Here is a 23348-nt window from a genome sequence, read left to right as displayed (position 1 = left end):
AGACTCAGCCAAAGGTGGGCAGGGTCCCCAGCAGAAAGGTGGGGGGAGAAGGGTAAAACACAGGAGTTCTCTAAAGGGCTCCAAAATAACACCCAGGGTAAAGGTTCCCATCCCCCCGGAGATCAGAAACAATCGGTCTCAACCGGGAGGCCAGCGGAGACCGGCCCATGCAGATGTTTTGCATGTGACCAGGTGGGGCACATGAAAGGGGACCCCAGGTGCTCAAAGGGGGCCGTCCAAGGTGGGCAGTCCAAGGTGTTGGCTAGTGAAGCGCTTGGGGAGGAGGAGGAGTACCCACAGGATGGTGGGACCCTGCAGAAATGACCCTTGGCTCACTATGGGGCAGTGAGATGATCCCAGGAAACCAGGTGCCCCCTAAAACAAAGAAATACAGCACCTGGGTGACCATCAATGGGCAAAGGGTAGCGGCTCTGGGATACTGGAGCAAGTGTGACCTCAGTCCGGTGTCACCAGGACTCTGAGAAGCAGGTAGTCCCAGGGGCATTGCACCAAGTAATTGCAGTAGACCATTAAGAGCGCAGGTTCCCTTTGAGTGGGTGGGGGTTTCAGGTCCGTTGAGGGTAGTTGTGAGCCCTTCCATGCCTGCCGATTGTCTGCTCGGTAACGACCTGGAGTAGTCCTTGTGGAAGGATGTTGAGCTCAGGTCCCACTTGGATATACTTGGGATGCCAGAGTGGGCATGCGTGTCCACTCGGTCCATGGCGGCCAGAGAGGGTGATCAGAGGGACCTGGAGCCTGAAACAGTGGCCCAGGTCCCTGCCAAGAGAAAGGGCGCGGGAAACCGCCCCCCGAAGTTCCCACGGCCCGGGAGGAGGCGGACGCCCCGGTGCCTACAGAGGAACAGGTAGCCGAACTGGGGGACATCTCTGAGAAACCCATTGGCAGCAAGAAGGGGGTCCCACCCGGGAGGAGTTCTGCCGGGAGGGGAAAGAATGCCCTTCTCCGGAGCATCGCGCTGCAGTCACCCTTAATAGCGCGACTTTGCTGTCTGCAATTGTAGCCTGTTGCTGTCTGTAATTGTTGCATTAGGCTTTTTCACATTGTGCGCTGGGTTCTCTGATTGCTTAATTTGTAAGGTATCTGAACTACTTTGGTAATATTTCCCTGCTGTTGCTCGGACCCTCAATCCTCCTGCCCCCCCGTTTTTTGACTTGCTATCCCGCCCTCCATTTCCCTGTTGTTCATTCCCCTGGCCTGCCTACCCTCCTCGCTACCGCCTCCCAGCTGCCCCTCCCACCCACAAACAGAGAGATCACCTCCTCCTCTCTGCAGCTGTGACCGTCCGGATCTGATCCGAAGCGGCCGCTCCCCCCACGCTCCCTCACTGGCCATTGACTCGACCACGCTGGTGTCTGGTATCGTGCGCATTTCAGCTTGTTTAGCGCTCCTCACCAGATTATAGCGCCGAGCATCGCGCTGCAGTCACCCTTAATAGCGCGACTTTGCTGTCTGCAATTGTAGCCTGTTGCTGTCTGTAATTGTTGCATTAGGCTTTTTCACATTGTGCGCTGGGTTCTCTGATTGCTTAATTTGTAAGGTATCTGAACTACTTTGGTAATATTTCCCTGCTGTTGCTCGGACCCTCAATCCTCCTGCCCCCCCGTTTTTTGACTTGCTATCCCGCCCTCCATTTCCCTGTTGTTCACTCCCCTGGCCCACCTACCCTCCTCGCTACCGCCTCCCAGCTGCCCCTCCCACGCTCCGCCCCCCCCTCTCTCCATTTATGACCAATGACCCAACGCACAGCGTCCACGCGCTGCGGCCGCGCCGAAGGTGCGCCAAAGGTACGCCCGTCTACGCCTGTACCGCGCCCAGCGCCAGACCCCCTGGCCCCCGTCCCAACCACCCCACCCGCATTACATACGCCGCCTCCATCCTCCTAGCCCTTAACCCCGGCCGACTCTCCGACTGCGCTCAAGCCGCCCCCGGACACACCCATGGACCCTTCACGTGCAACTCCTGCAAGTTTGACAGCACCAAGACCAACTCCACATCCACTAACACCAAACAGAGACCGGACACCAACCACCTAAAATGCATCCTGCTCAACACCCGCTCGGTCCACAAACACGCCATCGACCTCTGGAATTTACTAGACACCATCTCCCCGGACGTCGCCTTCCTAACTGAAACATGGATGAACGCCTCCTCCGCCCCAGACATCACCATTGCCATCCCGGAAGGCTACAAGATCATCCGAAAAGACCGCAACAAGCAAACGGGAGGAGGCATCGCTATTGTCCACAAAAATTCCATCCGCATCTCAACCAGCTCAGACGTCAACCTCGCTAGCGCCGAGCACCTTCACTTCCAGATCCACACCGACCCCAAGACCACACTCAGAGGCACCCTCCTCTACAGGCCACCAGGACCCCGAGCACAATTCAGTGAAGACATCACTGACTTTATCACCCCACACACCCTCCCCTCCAAGGACTACATTCTACTGGGAGACCTCAATTTTCATCTGTAAAAAAGTAACAACAGCAACACCACCGCCCTTCTGGACAATCTCGCCAACCTCGGACTCAAACAACTTGTTAATACCCCCACTCACCTCGCAGGTCACACACTCGACCCTATCTTCACCTCCAGCAAACATATCTCCTTCAGTCACACCACAGCTCTCCATTGGACGGACCACAGCTGCGTTCACTTTATCTATAAAAAGACCACAACCCACAACCATCCTCAACCTACTCTGCGAACAAACTGGAACAAATCACCATCGACCAGATCTCCTCATCGCTTCTTCAAAACACCCCTGCCCACTCATCGAACGCCAACCAAGCAGCCACTAACCTCACTCAATGGCTAACCAACAGCGCCGACAACCTGGCACCCCTGAAAAAACGTCAAATCAAACTAGGCAGCAAAAACGCCCCCTGGTTCAACGATGATCTTAAGAAATCCAAGAAACTCTGTCGCTCCCTTGAGAAGGCTTGGAAAAAAGACCCAAACACCAGCACCAGAGACGCCTTCAAAAACGCCACCCGCATACACCACCAACTGATCCGAACTGCCAAGAAAGCCGCTTTCAAAGACCGACTTGACAACAATGCCCACAACAGCAAGGAATTATTCAACATCGTCAAAGAATTCACCAACCCCACTGCCAACTCCAACGACATCACTCCCTCTCAAGACCTCTGCGACTCCCTAGCTTCGTTCTTCCACGACAAAATCGCAGACATCCACAACAGCTTCGACAACCAACCCGGAGACCAACCCACCCAACCCTCTGCCACACCTTCACCCCCCTTGAACATCCTTAATGACTGGAACCCAATAACCACGGATGATACCATCCGCCTGATGAACTCCATCCACTCAGGATCCCCCACAGACCCATGCCCTCACCACATCTTCAACAAAGCAGATTCCATCATCGCACCCCACCTCCGAGATGTCATCAACTGCTCCCTCACCTCCGCCACCTTCCCAGATAGCTGGAAACATGCCGAACTCAGCGCACTTCTGAAAAAACCCACAGCTGACCCCACCGAACTCAAAAACTACCGCCCCATATCACTCCTTCCATTCCCGGCCAAAGTCATCGAGAAAGCTGTCAACAACCAGCTCGCCGCCTTCCTCGAAACCAACAAATCCCTCGACTCCACACAGTCCGGCTTCCGAGCCAAACACAGCACTGAGACCGCACTCATCGCAGCAACAGACGACATTCGAACTCTACTGGATAATGGTGACACCGTCGCCCTCATCCTCCTCGACCTCTCCGCAGCCTTCGACACAGTCTGTCATAGCACCCTGTTACAACGCCTCAGAAACATCGGAATTCAAGGAAAAGCACTGGATTGGATCACCTCGTTCCTTGCCGGAAGAACTCAGAGAGTCCGCCTCCCACCATTCAAATCAGAAGCCACTGAAGTCATTTGCGGCGTGCCACAAGGATCTTCACTCAGCCCCACCCTCTTCAACGTATACATGAGCCTCCTCGCGGCCATCGCACGTCAACACAACCTCAACATCATCTCCTACGCTGATGACACTCAACTGATCCTCTCACTCACCAAAGACCCTAACACCGCCAAAACCAACCTACATAAAGGAATGAGAGAAGTAGCCGAGTGGATGAAGCACAGCCGCCTGAAACTGAATTCCGACAAAACAGAAGTCCTTATCTTAGGTACCTCCCCCTCCGCCTGGGACGACTCGTGGTGGCCAGAATCCCTTGGAAAAGCACCCATCCCAACAGACCACGCACGAAACCTGGGCGTCATTCTGGATTCCTCACTCTCGATGGCCAGACAAGTCAACGCAGTTTCATCATCTTGCGTCAATATTCTTCGCATGCTCAAAAAAACATTTAGCTGGAGCCCCACTGAAACTAGAAAAACTGTCACCCACGCACTGGTTACAAGCCGCCTGGACTACGGAAACACCCTATACGCCGGTACCACCGCAAAACTTCAGAAAAAACTCCAACGCATCCAGAACGCATCAGCCAGACTCATTCTAGACATTCCGCGTAAAGATCACAATTCTGGTCACCTGAAAAACCTCCACTGGCTCCTCATCAATAAGAGGATAACATTCCGCCTTCTAACCTACGCACACAAAGCACTTTACGAACTTGGACCCGAATGCTTCAACACACGACTTTCCTTCTACACCCCCTCCCGCCAGCTACGCTCCTCCCACCAAGCCCTTGCTGCTGTACCTCGCATCAACAAAACCACCATGGGAGGAAGATCCTTCTCCTACGTGGCGGCTAAAACCTGGAACTCACTTCCCACTCACCTTCGCCTCACTCAGAACCACCTAGCATTCAGAAAACAACTTAACCTGGATATTCGACAAGTAACTCCCCACCCGTCTCCAAGCACCTTGAGACCCTCTGGGTATGTAGCGCGCTATATAAATCACCGAATTGAATTGAATTGAATTGCGGCAGCAGGCCGCAGCCCACGTGACTGGTGATCAGTCCTGGTCACATTGCATCTACTGGGAGAATGATCTCCTGTACAGCAAGCCTAAAGTCGCAAAACCTGGGTCAGCCCGTGTGCTGGTAGTACTCCAGCGCTTACGGACCTTCCTACTGGGTCCGTAAGCGCCTTTGGAGGGACATTTGGGGCAGGACAAGACTTTTGACAGGCTTGTCACCTACTTCCTCTGGCCTCAAATGCGAAGGCAGTCGGATGTGTTTTGTCGGTCTTCCCAAACTTGCCAGGCAAGTGGCAAGAGTGGGAAGAAGGTGAAAGCTCCTCTCCAACCGTTCCCCGTTGTTGGGACACCCTTTGAAAGGGTAGGGATGACATTGTGGGGGCCACTGGATCCCATGGGCAACAGGTACATACTGGTCTTGGTGGACCATGCCACCCAGAGGCAATCCCTCTCAGGACAACAACGGCGCCAGTGGTGGGCCAGGCGTTAATGGGGATCTTCTCCCGCATGGGAGTCCCCAGAGAGGTGGTTTCTGACAGGGTGACCAATTTCATAACAAAATATATGACATCCCCCGTAGAAGGAGTGTGGTACTTACAAGGTAACAGTCTGGTAGAAAGGTTCAACCAGACCTTGAAGGGCATGATCAAGGGTCTCACTGAACCCATGAGGCGTAAATGGGACATCCTCTTACCGTGCCTTCTCTTTGTGTACAGGGAGGTACCCCAGAAGTATCTCGGGTTCAGTCCCTTTGAGCTTCTGTACGGTCACCTGGTGCGAGGACCTCTAAGCTTGGTGACGGAAGGCTGAGAGGCCGCTTCCAGGAAGACATCCCCGGATGTGTTTAGTTACATGCTGCCATTTGGAAACCAAATGGCCCTCTTGAGGAAACTCGCTCAGGCGAGCCTCGAGGCCAGCCAGGAGGAAATGAAGAAGTGGTACGACCAGAATGCCACTCTGGTAGTGTCAACCTGGACAAAAAGTGTGGGCCATGGCCCCAGTTGAACCTTGTGCCTTGCAGGACAAGTGGACTGGGCCCTTGGAGGCGGTGAAGCGCAAAAGTAAGGTCACCTACCTGGTGGATTTGCAGGCTCCCCTTTACAGGTCCTCCACGTGAACCGCCTCAAGCCCCACTTTGAGAGGTCTGAAGTGAGCATGCTCTTGGCGATGGACGACGGGGAGGAAGTGGAGAGGGAGCCTCTCCCGGACCTCCTGTCTGCCCAAGAGGGGGATGGGTCGGTAATGGTGTGATCCTCTCCCCGACCGCTGAGCAACAGAGCGAGTGTCGCCGGTTGCTGGGGCAGTTTGCCCCGCTGCTCTACTTGACCCCAGGTGAATCTCACTGGTGTACCCACGATGTGGACACTGGTGACAGCCCCCTGTGAGACATAAGATTTACAGATTGGCTGACCGGGACAAGGCCAGCATCAAAGAGGAGGTCTCGAAGATGTTGGCGTTAGGGGTGGTTGAGCTGTCCAGCAGTCTCTGGGCCAGTCCCGTGGTGTTGGTCCTGAAGGCTACAGCACCCGGTGCCACCCCAGAACTGCGGTTCTCTGTGGACTACCGGGGGCTCATTGCCGTCACTCGGACTGACGCACACCCCATCTCCCAAGCTGTTGGGCTCCTCGATCGGTTTGGAGCTGCCAAATTCCTTAGTATGTTTGATTTAACGACTGGGTACTAGCAGATTGCTCTAACCGAGGGGGCCAAGGAAAGATCCGCGTTCTCAACCCCGGAAGGACATTACCAGTTCTGGGTGATGCCCTTAGGGTTGAAGAATGCCCCTGCCACCTTTTTAGAGGTTGGTCAACCAGGTGTTGGCCGGGCTGGAGGAATTCAGCGCTGCATACCTGGACGACATTTCGGTGTTCAGTTCCAGTTGGGACGAACGCCTGTAGCCCCTCAGGGAAGTGTTGAAGGCATTGCAGGAGGCAGGCCTCACGATTAAGGCCAGTAGGTGCAAGATCAGGCAGGGGTCAGTGGTGTACTTAGGACACTAGGTAGGGATCGGCCAGGTGGCACCCCTACAGCCCAAGATTGACACCCTTCTGGCTTGGGAGCCCCCCAATACCCAGACAGAGGTGAGGGCCTACTTGGGACTCACGGGGTACTACAGGAGGTTTAAGGGATATGGCAAAATTGTTGCCCACTTAACTGAACTGACTTCCAAGAAGCAGCCAAAGAAGGTGATTTGGACTGAGTCCTGCCAGAAGGCTTTTGATGCCCTGAACGCCGCCATGTGCACGGCGCCCGTGCTCAAGGCAACCAAGTTCTCCTAGGAATTTGTTGTGGAGACCGACCTCTTCAGAGCATGGAGTGGGAGCAGTGCTCTCACAACTAAACGAAGAAGGCCTAGACCAACCTGTAGTCTTCTTTAGCCGGAGACTACTTCCCAGGGAACAGAGGTGGAGTGCCATAGATAGGGAAGCTTTCACAGTGGTCTGGGCACTTAAGAAGCTGAAACCATACCTGTTTGGGACTCACTTCCGGGTTCAGACCGACCACAGGCCCCTCAGATGGTTGATGCTAATGAGGGGAGAGAATCCTAAACTGCTGAGGTGGTCCATCTTCCTACAGGAATGGACTTGACGGTGGAACACCGCCCTGGCACAGAACACGCCAATGCAGATGGTCTGTCCAGGTTCTTCCGTCTTAGTGAAGTGAACTCCCAGGACAGTGGGTAGTTCTCCCTACTTTCAGCTGGAGGGGACATGTGTTAGACTTGGCATCTTTTGGCGTGTTTCCCTAGAGTTTTTGCTTCCTGTCCTCCCTGCTGATCAGTGGTAAAGTGCAGGTGCTCAGTGTGTTATGGATTGATGTTTTCACAATTGGATATTTGATTTGCTTATCAGTCCTTAGTAAAGTGCACTACGGGTGGTGGGGCTTGTGAATCAAATGCTACTCGTGGGCCTGCAGCACGGATTGTGCCACCCACATACGTAGCCCGAAAAAAGGTATCTCGGACATGCCATCGCAGAGTCTGCGCACAGTGTGGCTGCCATATTGAGTCGGCCGTGCCCACACTGGCCCGTCACGGAACCTTCCATTTTCTTACAAGTCAGGCACCCCTCAGGTAGGTCCAAGGTACCCCTGTGGGCAGGGTGCAGTGTATGTGAAAGGTGGGACATGCCCGGGTGTGTAAGGCGTGCCCCGATCGTGAATTACAGCCAATTTCGTTTTTCACTACTGCAAGGCTACCGATTCCCCATAGGAGCGAACGGGAGGCTTGTCTATAACAACTTATAAACATAACTGGCCCAGGGAATTAGGTAGAAAAATGAAGTATGGTATGCCTGAACTCCGATTCTAAAGATGCATCTTTTAGAAGGTGTTTTTTACATTCTGCGTTTGGAAATACCACTTTTAGAAAGTAGGTATTTTCTTGCTCAGTCTTCCCGTGTGCCTCTGCTGGAATGTGGATCACCTGTCTGGGTTTAGGACGAGAGATGGCTAGGAAGCAGGAGTGGCTCCAAATAGTCTAGGTAGGTCAGGAAAGGGCTGAATAGACTTGGGCTGCGATGGAAGAGGTAGTAGATTTCCTAGGAGATCTAAGGATTTTTGGATGCAAATACTGGGGCCCCAACCCCTGATCTTTAGAACTCATTTAGATCAAGAAGACTGCCAAGAAGAAGAGCCAGCGAAGCTGCGAAAAGGGGCGACTGCTTTGCTGGGCTGATCTGCAGTGGCTGCTTATGTCTTGGGCAGTGAAGGGCCTTGATTGGACTTTCTGAGACCTAAATTGTGAGTCTCTCCAAGGACTTTAGGTAGAGCTTGCCCCCTGTTCACGAAGTCTCAGGAACAGCAAAGAGTTCAAGCTCTTCTGCCGCAGCACTGGGGACAGTGCGTTTTGTGCTGTAACCGAGGCAAAGCCTCCCAACGACTTCTACGACGCTGCTGCCGACTGTGTCCTGGAGACACTGCAGAGTGCAACGCCGCACCGCATCCTTGGTCCCACCAACGACCCCTATTGACGCCGCCACCGAGCAGCTGCTTGCACCGCGATCTGTGGGCACTGCACTTCGCACCGCCTCGCTTCACGCCAAAGCTTCGGCACCGCCGAGAGCACCGCCACAACGCCGCACTGCGACTCTTCTTAAGTGCCGGTGTTGACAATAAAGTGCTGGTGCTGAGCACCGCAAACCACTGGCTCAAATTAAGCACTGCAGAAATGGGTCGACTTGATTAAGTCTCACTCTCCATTGCAAGTGGATTTTTAGAGGCCTGCTGACCGGTATTGGTTCTGGTACCTAATAATGTGTTCAGTAATTGATGGATGAGGTCAGTTGATTATCTGCTGAATGGAGCTGGTGACAGATTTAGGAGGAGAGGGAGAAGCGATGGTAAGAGAAAACAGACAGAGATAACTTACTCACCAGGCGTTGATTCGCTCACCTCAATATAGCTTATGATCCAAGCTTTTTTCTGCATCTTCACTTGTATTCGGAGCTAGGCTGGTCCTGAGCTTTTCATGATGAGAAGAATGGAAGCCCTGGGGCCAATGGAACACTGCCTACTTTGAAAGGCTGTGATCAGACCAGAGTGACGTCATTGAAAGTACCCACAATTACACAGGTTTATAAAACCTTTTCAAATTCCAACCGCTCTGGGAGTAGTCAGCCTTTGCACAAACACGTAGTGAGGTATACTCCGCGCATTGCCCAAGCAGCAAATAATTTAAGACTAGTATATTCATAAATTGCATCAAGGGGAACCAAAGACAGCGACCACGTAACGTTGTCATAGAAATAACAATAGTACAACAATTGTTATTATAACATGAAACCAATTAGAGGAACCCCCGAGCATAGAAAAAGTATTCACAAATGTAGATAAAAAGTTTTAGTTCCAATCATTTGTCCATATACACGCATTTGTAGTCATCAGTCCTTTGTCTTTTATTTTCTTATTTGAGAGATGTTCAAGAAGACTTGTTGACACACATGTTGAGTCTTGATAATACAAACAACAGCCAACACGTGTTTCGTCAAAGGGTGTGACCCAAAGACTTCCTCAGGGCTGGAACAACAGATATGGAACTAATTATAATCTTCCAATAGGTATGCCAAGCCGTAAATTATCATGGCACCACCTAAAGATAAGGTTAAATAAGAAAAGAAAAACAAACAAAAAAACACCCATAAGTGCTACCAAAGATGTGCGCGTAGTAACCAGAAAATCCCACAGAAGAGATCTCATAGCTCATACTTATTGATATCCACATTTTACATACCACCAGAACGTCATTTAATCACACACCTCCGTGCTACAACTTAGTGTGATTAAAACACTTTCTCTTGATGTTGAAGAATGGAACTGGGAGTAGTAAGGAATGAAGAACAGATTCACAAGCTTTTAAAGTTTTATTTGGCCATCGTGCTATGGTGCACCAGAACATCAAAAACTGAAAACACGTACATTAACAGCGTTAGCTTGAACAGAAACAAATAGGAGGATATAAATGGAAAAACCTTGTGCAAAGTACATTTTAAGGGAGAATGTAGCTTTGGGTTCTAATGCGTTTCTATTCTTAAAACGGCTAGGTGCATGGCCCAAAAGAATGGAGTGAGTATTCCTTCTACAGTATAGCTATGCATACCGGACTGCTCAGGAAGTTTGTCTTTGAGGCCCTCTGAAAGGACTAAAAGAGTTTGATGACATTTAGTGTGACCAATTAAATAACGCAGTAGGTTTTTTAAAGTCGGGATGACTGGAGAACAGGGAAGACCTCTAGAGCACCGACTCGGGGAGATTGGGAGTCAAGAGATCAAGGATTCTATGCAGGAAACTATGAAATATAGATCTATCTAAAGCAAGTAGGAAGAGAAAAATACAGGAAATGAAGAGTAAGAGTTTTGGTCTCTATGTAGAGGAGGGTTTTATGAATAAATGTCCAGTGGGTAAGAGTCTAAAGAAAAAGGCAAATGACATTAGAAGAGGAACCTTGTATTTCAGGGAATGGAAATCCTGAGTGATTTACAGAGAAAAGGGTCCTTGACGGCACGGTGAGAAGGCAGGATATCCCTGCGAATGATGGGTATTGGAGCTTACCAATATAGAGGAATGGAGATTGGGATGAGTATTCAATTTGTATATGGATATAGAGAATTTATGGGGGCGTTGAGTTTGGAGATTTTGATGAGGTTAAGACCAACACTGACCCATTGGTTCAAAGATTTGTTTTTGACCTAACAATGTGAGACTTGTGGGAAACTCAGATTACTTGCCAATAGAGCATCTAGCAGATTATTTTAAGCAAAGGATTAGAAAACATTACATTGAGAAAAGAGAAATGTGATGAGGGCAGAATGCTCATGACCTGGTGTAGGTGAAAAAGAGACGGTCCAAATTTGGATCCTAAATTGACCTCCTATTTATTGAAACTCTGAAGGGATCCAAGGAAAGGTTAAGAGCATGCTTTAAAGCAATGTGATGATGGGTTGCTGGATTTGTTGGGTCCGGTGGCACACATTTTTGGATTCGGTGGAAGAGGCCTATGTCCCTGGGAGTGACCGGAATACTGAGCTCCTGAAGGGAGGAAGTCCGAGGTCAATTTGCCTTCTAGGAAATGCAAACCTCAGTCTGATTGCAGAAAGGAGAAAAGCAGTTTTAATGCGCATAAGCCCAAAATCAGTATAATTTCAATCTTCACAGAAGGCTAAAGGCCTAATGCTTGGAGAAGTGATGGTAAAATCTGTGGGTAAATGTATCCACTTTTACAGCTTTGGATAAAGCTCACACATCAGTGAGAAAGGGGTTCAGTTGAAACTCCCCATATCAACTATTGTTGGCCCTGGGTTGGGCTCCCTGGGGCATTTGCAGGATTGGGGTGGGAGATAGGGTAATGTTCAGGCTTTTTGCTTGTAGGAGTGTTCCCCAAGGCCTCTAGCTCTAGAATTTCAGCCTTCAGTTAATTCTCTAATCTGATCAGGTCATCTATTAGTCGCTGGAGCAGATATTCTGTCTTCACTTGTCATTAAACCTACTGAGATGGTCTGCAATCGCTATTACAGTGAATTGGTTATTACAGATCAGATTAGCTTCACATGTGATTGGAACAGGTGATGGTGAAATGAAACCGTCGTATACCTCAACCCATTGCTCAGCTTCATTGATAACCCCTGATGGGGCGATTTGGTTCCCTGCCCTTTTTTCCCAAGTACCTGGCCTGGTTTGGGAAGTTCTGTAGAGGTCTTAGTGCATTAAACTTTCTCCGGATTCAATATGGTTTCCACTTAATTTAATTTTAACTGTGGGTTCATATAGCGCTAGGAATCGACTCCCGGAGGAGTATCTCCGCGCTTCGACCGCTGGGGAACCCGTCCTGGCTCACCCTGAGAGATGGTCCCTAATGGGTATCCCTAAGGTGCGACCAAGCATCCCCGGCGGTCTGGGGGGGCCGTTGTGAAGATGAGGCAAGCTAATTCCCAGAGTTGCCGAGTGTGGTCCCTGACTGGAGTAGGCACCGAGGCGAGAATTATCGAGCCCGCTGACCATGGTCCACGACCCTGCCGCGTCTGGAATCGAACCCTGGTCTCGGGCCGTCCTCTGCTTACGGGTCTGCCGCCTCTAACCAGTGAGCCACACCACTCCACTTCCACTATTTAAGACCTCTTTCCGTCAATGCACAATTTCTAGTGGATGGTTTAGCACATTTTGTTTTGGTCTTGGCTTGGGCATGTAGAATGAAGGACCTTACAAGTTACAACTAGTCTTTCTCCATCCGCTGAGTCTCTGCTGCAATCCTGTAAACTACTACTACCACCGTATAAACTGCTCCCATCCCACGGCCGATCTTTAGGCTAAGAGCATAATCATTAAAAAAAAAAAAAAGGAATAAAAAGAATTGTTAAACATGTTTGACCTGCTCTCCTCTTCGGGGACAACATAGTTAATCACAAACTGGCTATACAATCCATTCCTTTGAGACTGTCCCCAGATGTAGAATCCTCACAGAAATGGCTCCTAGAAGACGAATACCAACGACTTTTATGGATGTATTACGGATTACACAACCTGCTTGTGGTCACCTGCTTTGACCGTTTTTCTTTGAGTTTATTGACGGCCAGCCACTCCAACCAACCAGATGTCATTCCAGATGCCACCACAGATATCACCATAAACCGCAACAGACTCATGTGAGATGTGAACATCTGGTTTGCATCACAAAAATGTACCCAAATAATTTCCCTTCTGACAAACTTAGAAGTTATTGATTTCCCTCACCTTGTGTATTACCCAATTTGCTCCTAATTTTAATCCACGCTTTGGATCATTCAATCTTTTAGTCTGTAATGTAAACAATATTATTGCCAATCATTTGTCGATAAACTTTTAATCAACGTATTACCTCTATCATTTATCCATGGTTGATAGTATGCAGTTTGTATCCAAATGTGTGCATCAGTGTCCCTTCTATTACGTAGATGAATGAGTTCATATTACCACTATAAAACAATCCAAACTCTTGACCAGCTACCTCCGTGTTAAGGGATTTGAGAAGTCTAAATTGATTCTTTATATCAGTCACGATTGTGGTGCATTCCAAATTATGGACTTACAATAGCTACAACAAATTGGCAATTTTGCAGAAGCGCCTGTTTGAATTAATACATACTGTGAAAATCACAAAATATACAGTTTATTGGGTGAGCAATTGTTATCCTAATCGCCAAGAGACTTGGCGAGACACACCATTGAATGCAATATTCTCCATCAGGACACCAGGTTTCCTCAGATGCATGAAGCATCCAAGTCTCGTAGAGTGGCCACAGTCTTGGTCTTCATTGTTGACATCTCACAAAGACCTTTGCAATCGTTTTTCCCAACACGACGACCTACAGATCATGAAACTAACTTCATTACTTTTGATGTTTAATTTACCACATACACTTCAGCCAGGTGAATAAGTTGGGGATTTCTAATTATCCCCAAAGGTTTAGAAAGACTGCAGCCCCTTAAGTGTTGCATCCCCAAACCCTAATGTAAAAGCGTCTTCTATGAAAGTAGAAATAATGGAGTTGAAGCCAAATCAGTGCAATTTCTACAACGGATGTAGTGCACGAAGTTTTCCCTCCAGCATCATGCTGGGGTCTTCGGTCTATCACAAGCGTCAAAAGACTTAAGTAGTTCAGCTTTGGAAGCAAAATGTTCAAAGAACTACATTGGATTATGACAGGGTTTCACAATTTAAATTGTCACAAAGATCCTATACTCCAAAGCTTCTCTGACATCAGACTACCTGGTCTTCGAAGCAAATATTCTCAAGCTCTAAGAACACACCAACCTGTCTTCACAGAACAAGCTTAACAGGATGACATCCAGGTAGGTAATGGTCTGAGGGAGACTTTGAAATACTCTCCAACTCCCAATACTAGGAACTATCCTAGGCTACCAGTGGCCTACTGGGATCCCTGCTGGACTCCTGCTTTCCTTAAGGCTCTCCAAAATCACAGCATTACAGCAAGACACTTCAACAATTTCCTTTTCTCATGTACCTTAAGGCTGAACCCTAAGAACCTTGATCCAGAACATCCTGCCAGCTTTATGCCGGTTGTCAGTGGCCTGACCATGGGAATGCTGGTTGATGGTTGGAGAGTACATTTTTTTTTCTTGGACATTTGATTGAAGGTTCTTCTTTCAAACTGGCTTCCCTGGCAGAGGTATAGATTCTGCTTTGATCCCCTCTGGGAGTGCCGTAAAACAACTTGACAAACTTGCCACCTTACTTAGTGAGCATTGCTCCTTTCACCACCTCTTGTTCCGATTGAGGTTAAATGAACTTTGCATGAGTGTAGGCATTTTATATGGGATCTCCTCATACCACCGACGCATCCAGCATCTTCCCTGCTTTCACATGAATCCCTTTCCACAAATGTAAATGTAAATGTGGGTGTACTTGTAAAGGGCACTGAGACTCCATGGAGTATCCTGGTGCTGAAGACCGCTGGGGAACCCGTTCTGGTTTTCCCTGTGAGATGGTCCCTTTCTGGGTATCTCCAAGGTGAAACCAGGCATTCCCGGCGTCTGTGGGGGGCCGTTGTAGAGATGAGGCAAGCTAATGCCTAGAGTTGCCGAGTGTGTTCCCTGGTTAGGCACCAAGGCGAGAATTATCGAGTCAGTTTTTGACCTTGGTCCACGACCCTGCCGCGTCGGGAATTGAACCCTGGTCTCGGGCCGTTCTCTGCTTACGGGTCTGCCGCCTCTAACCAGTGAACCACACCACTCCACAAGACTAAGTATTCTCCTCTGGAATACCTGCTTCCAAGCCTCGTGTCTTTCAATGTAACCTGTTACAAATATGCTGGCAATGGTCAGATAATCCTAAAGTGGGATCACGCACTGATTTTGACACCTGAATTACACCATTGCCATTGAGCAGTCAACTAGTGGATGCTGAGAGACCACCTGAGATTAACTTCATCCGGAATAGATCCTGACTTGGGAAAGGAAGAACTCAACTCACTGCCATTTTGCCCAATGAACTGTGCCTTACAGCGACATCTACTGAAATAATCAATCTTGGCAGTAACATGACTAGGCTTTTCCCTTCAATGAACAGTTTTTTCCAGATTTTATGCCCTTTTTTAAATTATATTTGTTTGGTATTTAGATGTAAATGTGGAAATTTAAAAGTATGTTTAGTCATGTCAATATTCGCTGCTGTCATTAAGTGTTAATAAAGTTTGCTTCAATATATCGATGTTATTTCTTACAAATTGAATCCTCTGTTCTTTGCGATTGTTTAGAAAATGAACAAGGTTTCATGGAAGCTGCTAATTCTCTTCTTGTTTAGTGTTAAAACAATAAGCATGGCTTAAAACAATAAGAATGGCTACACAGAATGTAAACGGAAGAGTGCCAATGCCTTTTCTGGTAATTGTTTATTGTGAAAGATTCAATAATGAGCAGATAAAATATATAAACTAAGAACAGAATGTGAAAAGATGGAGAGGCCCTTCATGCCAAACACCTGAGACAACAAACCAAAGGAGATGATGGACGGAGCGCTGAAACTTTACAGACTTTCACCCCTAGTCACAGATCTGGTCTGAAGCCATCATTGTTCTTTAGCTTACTTCACCACCCCAGTTCAGGCCCAGCTATATGTAGACCAGTCTTGACCCTGTGCTTCATGGGAACTGTCCAGCCCGAATTGCCAAGCCAGGGCTTCCCTGGACTGTAAACAAGCATCCTGGGACCGTTTTCGGGGTAACACCCCTATAATCCCCCAGGCTAACTTAAATCCAGTGATAAAGTAGGCAAGGGACCCACATCTGGGGCATACCTTGCTAATTAAGGGCAAAGAAAGCAAAACAAAAAAGGAGATGATGGACGGAGCGCTGAAACCTAGCAGACACTCAACCCCCAGTCACAGATCTGGGTTGAATCAATCATTGTTCTTTAGCTCACTTCACCACCCTACTTCAGACCCACCTATATGCACATCAGTGTTGACTCACCCCGAGTAGGAAGGATGTGCCCAGACATGGGTCCGGTGCTCTCCATGCCACTGGAGTCAAGCTATCCTGGCTGGTGAGGGCTGAAACCTTGAAACCAGTCCTAGGATGCTTGTTTCCAGTTGAGGGAGGACCTGGCTAGCATTGGGGCTTGACTGATCTCATTAGGTGCACGGTCAAGACCGATTTGCATATGGCTGAGTTCAAACTAGAATGGCATGGGGAGGAAAAGATCCATGGATTTAGTCCCAGATCTTTGTACTGGGGTCAATGTATGACAATATTCTGCATTCTGTCCATCAACTGTTCTTTTTGCATTTGTCACCCAAGTCGACAGGTTTGCCCAGGCCTGGGTCCTGTGCTTTCCATGCCACTGGATTCAAGCTAGCCTGGCTGATGAGGGGTGATGCTCAGAAACCGGTCACAGGATGCTTGTTTCCAGTCCAGGGAGGACCTGGCCAGGCAGTTCGGGCTGGACTGTTCCCATGAGGCACAGGGTCAAGACTGATTTGCATATGGCTGAGTTCAAACTGGAATGGCATGGGGAGAAAAAAAAACATTGGAGTTAGGCCCAGATCCCTGCACTGGGGTGAATGTATGACCTTGTTGTGCATTGTGTCCATGAATTGTTCTTTTTGCAAGACCTGAGATCATCTTCCTAAGCTCTAGTGGGAAGGCGCCCAAGAATACAGTCCTATCGGACAACCTTATGTTGATGCTTTACAATCAGCTTGTGATGTGAGTACTGAATGAAACCAACTAAGCAAGAATTGCCATAAGGAATTCAAGTCCCTGTGAAGGGCCCTTTATCACAAACCTGTGCGTGCAATCTTGAGCGCTTATCCTTTAGCCTCTGCTCAGATGAATCTGACATTTTTATCTGTCCGTAACACTGTGTTACTTGACACAGCCAGTCTTCTATTTTAGCCAAGACTTTTTTTATTGAAACTGTAATTTCAAGGGAGTCCATGAAGAAAGAGTATGTCAAAACTAAAAGCGCCTGGTTCGTACACTAAGCTGATGTCTGTGTGAAGGGCCGGAATAGCTAGACTGTTGAATGGCGAAAAGATGGTCATAGTCAAGGCAATCGTGGCTTGGTGGTGCTGGCTGATTGTCCAGGTTACCGGGTTCAATGTTAGAAGCTATCTGGAGGGGACAGATTTCCAAGAGGGGTTGCTGGCTGATTGAACCGTTTTCTGGGTTCAAGGTTGTTGGAAGCTTCCAGGTGAAGATGTTAAAGCTATTCTTGTAGCAAGAGTGGTGCTGATGGAAGATGCAGCTCTCTCAAGATGTCAACGAAGCCAAGCTAAGTTTGAAAGCTGTATTTATACAATTGTTTATCAGAAGCTTCTTAAAAGATAAGTGTTTCCTGTCAACTAGAAGGCTTATTCTAGTGGAGAATGGGGCCGGGAATTGAAGGTTGTGTAAACAAACACATTAAGCACTGGAACCTACATAAAGATAAATGAGTGCTTTTTGTCAATTAGAAAGTGGTCTTTGGCAGTCTGGCAAGAAACTGAGGCAGGGAGTGGAGACCTTTAATTAGATGGCAATGCAGCTAAATAAGGGCATGTGAACAGGGCAGCACTAAGATACCCTCATGTGTGATAGTGTGCTTTACAAATAAACATATAACTAATTTGGGGCGGAGTTTGCAGAGTTGCGCTACTCGAAACTCCCCAAAGTGCCCAAAAAAACTCTGCCGCTCTAAGCGGAGCTCCGCTACCAGCAGAGTGCGTTAGATAAATGCCGTTCGCTGTGATTTTTAGTGCCTGGTACTTGTCCACACTGTGCAATCACCGTGAACCGTAACATGCACAGGGCAAGTGGGCGCTTCTTCCTTTCTGCCTCTTGAGCAACTTTCTCAACGCGAACGGATGGCTTCTCAACGAGAGCGGTCGCATGCATATGCGACCACTCGCAATGACAAATCTGACTGTCCGCGTTGAGAAATCTCGCCAGGAGATTGATTTCCTATGCTCGCGCTCGCCAACTTGATGTTGACTATCGAGAATGAGGAAAAATCTCACCGGGAGGTGAATTTTCCTCGCTCGCCAGCTTGACATTGATGAATGCGAGTAAGGGGAAAAAAACTCTGCTGCACGAAGCTGAGTTTTTCAGAACTCTGCGAGCTCTGCGTAATGCGGAAAACTCTGCGAGCGAAGTTCACTGCTCGGACTATCATATAACCAACAACAAGCAAGCATACCTGTAGAAATACTCCAGACAGGAATGATGAAAAAGAAATGTAGGTTTATTGGCAGCACGAATGACATCCATCTAGGTCTCAGTTCAGGCTCTCTCTGAGCTTCAACAGTTAATGCACCTAGAGAACAGTTCTGGAACACAGAAGGATCTTAAAGCAAAACATGTCTCATTGCATGTCTCATGCAGTGGCATGTGACCAAACAGTAGACTTAAAGTGACAGGCAAGAATATAACACCTCTCCCTCTTTATCAAAACAAATAAAACAAAGAAAATAAACTTATACAACTATAAACAAAATAGCATATCTGAAAACCTAAAAATACAAGTCTTAAAACAAACAAAATCAATTGACATATCTTTTAGGAATGTTGATGACACGTTTGGTATCCTTCACTCTATGAGCAATAGAATCAGTTGGAAACAAATCGCTCTGCTTATTAGATGGGTTTCTCTTATCACTCATGACAGTACACTTAGCTAATTTCTTGACATTCCAAAATTTGCCATCCTGAGTCATGACACTATTAGAAAATACTTTTTTAACTTGAATGGGATCACTAAACTTATTGGAACCCTTGGATAACAAACCCGGTCTGAGAATTCTCACCCATTCTCCCACCTGAAATTCTTGAGATTTTGTATTCCACTTTTTGTCATACCATTCTTTAGTCTTGAATTGCTTACTCTCCCACACGTCTGGCAACATCCTCAATATTAACCTGGTCCACAGAAAACTGATTTTATTTCTCTTTTAACCACCACGGTAACATTCTTGAAGCTGGATTTCTACCCTTGAACAACTTAAAAGGACTTACCTCAGTGATAGTGTGAGGTGTAATACGGTAAGTCTACAGCCTTTCCCTTAAAGAACTTACCCAAGATACTCCAGATTTGACTGATTCCACAACAAAATTCTTCAGAACTCGATTGAATCTCTCAACTTGACCGTTCTCATGTTGTTCAAATGGTATAAATTGAAGATAGTACAAATAAATTACGATTACTGCCGCAGGTGCAATCAAAGCACAAAGAGGAAATAACAGCCGCTGGCATAATCAAAGATGCATATAAAGAAATCTTGTACATACCATTTGAGAATTTTTTAAATTGAAGCAAAATGAATGAAATGGGTTCAAAGCACCACTAAGATAAATTCGTGCTGCTAGTGGTGATTTCCCTCGTCGCCAAATTTGTAGAAATACTCCAGACAGGAATGATGAAAAAGAAATGTAGGTTTATTGGCAGCACGAATGACATCCATCTATGTCTCAGTTCAGGCTCTCTGAGCTTCAACAGTTAATGCACCTAGAGAACAGTTCTGGAACACAGAAGGATCTTAAAGCAAAACATGTCTCATGCAGTGGCATGCGACCAAACAGTAGACTTAAAGTGACAGGCAAGAATATAACAATACCCAATGACCTTGAGGTCAACAGGAAGCCTAACTAATTACCTACTGTCAGGGCTGGTGAACAAATAAACTGACCAGCATCAGGTGACCCTTAGGTCAGCAGAAACCAGACTGTTTTAACTAATCAGAACCACCTGTTAAGGCAGTTTAACTTGTAAACTACAAACAAGCATTAGGTGACCTTTAGGTCACAGGAACACTGAGGATTTTAACTAATCAGCCCACCTCTTGAAATAGTGATCTTAACAATAAAATCCGTAGCCTGCATAACTATCATGCACAGAAGAGTACATACCATCTGCCCAACTAGATAATAGTGAAACATGCACAGCAGAGTACGTGGCACCTTCTCAATTAGAAAAGGGTGACAACAGACTGGGAACAAACCACACAGGCAGACACGAGTATGGCACCTATTATCCCCGAAAAAACTACATGTACTGGCCTAGCAAATGCCTATTTAGAGATCTGTCTTGAGAAGCAACCAGTAGGGATCCCATGTGACTGCTTACTGTACAAGAGGGCTCCATAACCTTTCAGAATCTTTACAATGATCAGACATTGCAATTGAGAATTGATCATAAGCCATGAATGTCCACAGCTGCTAATGCGAGTGTATGCTTGGCCGAGGATCTTTTCTTCTCATAAGTGTTAGACCTGGCATCTTTCGGCGTGTTTCGGCTGTCTTTTTGCTTTCTGACCTCCCGGTTTTGACTCCATTTTTGCTGGTTTAGTGTCTCTGCGCACTTTCTCACTGCTGTTCAGTGTTAAAGTGCAAGTGCTCCTATTGTAAATTGAATTTTGAATTGGTGTTTCCATGATTGATATATTTGATTTACTGGTATGTCCCTAGTAAAGTGTACTGAGAGTGCCAGGCTTGTAAATCAAATGTTGCTAGTGGTCCTGCAGCACTGATTGTGCCACCCACACGAGCCTTTCAAAGGATTCTCAGAACTGCTACTGCAATGTCTGTCACAGTTTTTACTGCCATGTTGACTTGGCAAGTGTACCCACTTGCCAAGCCCTAACCTTCACTTTTAGTACATGTGAGTCACCCCAAAGGTAGCCCCTAGGCACCCCTATGGGTGAGTTGCAGTGTATTTGAAAGGTAGGACATGTACTGGTATGTATGATATGTCCTGTTTGTGAAATGCAGTATATTACATTTTTCACTGTTGAAAGGCTATCTGTGCCATAGGATAGAATGGGGAATACTCTAACATTTTACGAGTATACCTTCCTATTGGGACAAGATTGAGTTCAGGCATTCTAAAATTCATTTCTCGGAGTATAGAAATGCATATTTTAGTAAATGATTTTTCTATTCGGTGTCTGAAAATACCACTTTTATAAAGTAGGAATTTTCTTGATTAACCATCCTGTGCTTCTGCTGGGTTGTGGATTGACTATTTTGCTTTGGAGTGACAGGGGCAAGGGATGTGCATTCTCTTCAAACAGCCACTGGGGGGTTGAGGTGTGTTCTGCATTTCCTGGATGAGTCGGGGCTGGGTTGAATAGACCTGGGCTGCATTTAGGGTAGGGGAGGAGATTTCCTTGCACCTGAATGGGCCTGGTCTGCCTTGGACAATGCTGTCTCCACCTCCTGCAGGGAAGCTGGGCCAGAGAGGACCAAACTGGTTTGGACTATATACACACTCTTTGCCCAACAGAACAAAAAGAAACGGAGTATAAATATTGGGGCCCAGACCTTAAGAACTCGCTTGGATCAAGGAACCTGCTAGGAAGAAGAGCTGGAAGAACTTCCAGGAGGAGTACTGCATCTTTGCTGTGTTGCTGCTTTGCTGGGTTGGCCTGCAGTTGCTGCTTCTGCCTTGGGCAGTGAAAGGACTGGACTAAACTTTCTTCACTTGTTGCTGAGGGCTTGAACGAGAGCTTGCCTCCTATTCTCGAAGTCTCGGGGACAGCAAATACTTCACTTACCTCTGGGTACTGACTCTGGAACCATGGGTATAATTTGCCACAGAGGGGGAGAAGCAACCAGCACTGCTGCTCGCTCTATGTCCTGAAGGTTCCTCAGAAGGCACCGCTGCACCTCGCACCGCAACCTTGGTCTCACAGATGATCATCGCCTCCACCGAGCCGCTGCTTACACCGCGACCTGTGGGCACCGCACTCCGCACAGCCCCTCTTCACTCTGCTGCCCTGGTCTCACCGACTGCATCGCTGACTAGGCCCCCTATGACGCACTGTGGTTTGTGGGCACTGCTTGTTAGTCACACGACACACCACCCCCGTCGCACCCCACAGTCTGGGCCGACCGACACCAGCTCCCAGCAACTGCCCCTGTTGATTGCACCATGACCTGTCAGCACCTCTATGAACAACGAACCCTCCACACCGCAGTCCCAGTCTCACTGATGCTGCTGGAGGACTGCCACTGAGCTTCTGCCTGCACCGTGACTTGAAAGCACTGCATGCTGCACCACTACGCTTCACAACACAACTGCGATGGTTGCCACTACCGTCCTGCACAGACATTACACTGATTGCTCGTGCCAAGCTACCTAGGGGTTGAGCAGTGGTTATTTTAGGAGTGTATCGCCGTTATCTTGACTAGAAGGAAGGCCCCCTATTTGGCCAAAGGTGCAAACCATTGCCAACTAGAGACCGCACATTTCTAACAAAAAATTAAAGTTTTTTTGGGCTGTTGCACATAATGAGGCAGTTAAATATAGTTTGATGTTGCAAAAGGGAACTTCAAGGACGCAGTAATGAGATGTGTGTGCAGATTAGATAACCGAGAATTGCCTCCACAGTGGCCAAAATTTCAGCCCAAAAGTTTAATGTGAGGATAGTCCCACCAAGTGTTTGTCTGTTTTAGATGGCTTATTAACCACATACTGGTCAAAGAAAAAAAATGACTACTTGAATCCAAGTTCACGAAGCTGCAGAGAATAGTGTTAAAACTCCCTGAAGCATTACAATTCTCCAGTGTTCTGTTCTCTGGCTGCGGTCTACACACTCAAAAGTCTGCCTTTGGTTTCATTTCTTCACCAGTGAATTTTTTCAATTACTTGATTAAAAACTACCCACTTATGTTTGAAAATGACACATTAATTGATAATTTCCCTAGATTAGTTGTATTGTCCCACCCCATGGGATAGACCGCTGAATGCTCCTGGGGTAAACCCGATTTGTATGGAGTTCTCAATCTTGCCGTTGTTTACCCAATTCAAATAGATTGGAAATTTGTGTTTGGTAATTGCACCATCAAATGGGGTAGGTTTCTTTACCTGCATGCCACGGATATACCTTGGTTACAAGTGCAAGCTTTTATAGGAAAATATTCTATTATGTTTACTCAAGTGAATCTTGGAGGTTTAGG

The 23348-nt window shown here is 47.5% G+C and overlaps 1 protein-coding gene across 1 annotated transcript in view; it reads left to right on the top strand.

Moving 5' to 3' along the window:
- Nucleotides 1-23348, top strand: part of LOC147725616 (uncharacterized) — a 124077-nt gene that overhangs the window by 42539 nt on the left and 58190 nt on the right. The gene's annotated exons all lie outside the window — the stretch shown is intronic.

The sequence above is a fragment of the Lissotriton vulgaris genome, chromosome 3_2, assembly GCF_964263255.1.
Source record: "Lissotriton vulgaris chromosome 3_2, aLisVul1.2, whole genome shotgun sequence".
NCBI classification, from domain to species: Eukaryota; Metazoa; Chordata; class Amphibia; order Caudata; family Salamandridae; genus Lissotriton; species Lissotriton vulgaris.
This window is presented reverse-complemented; position numbering and strand designations above follow the sequence as displayed.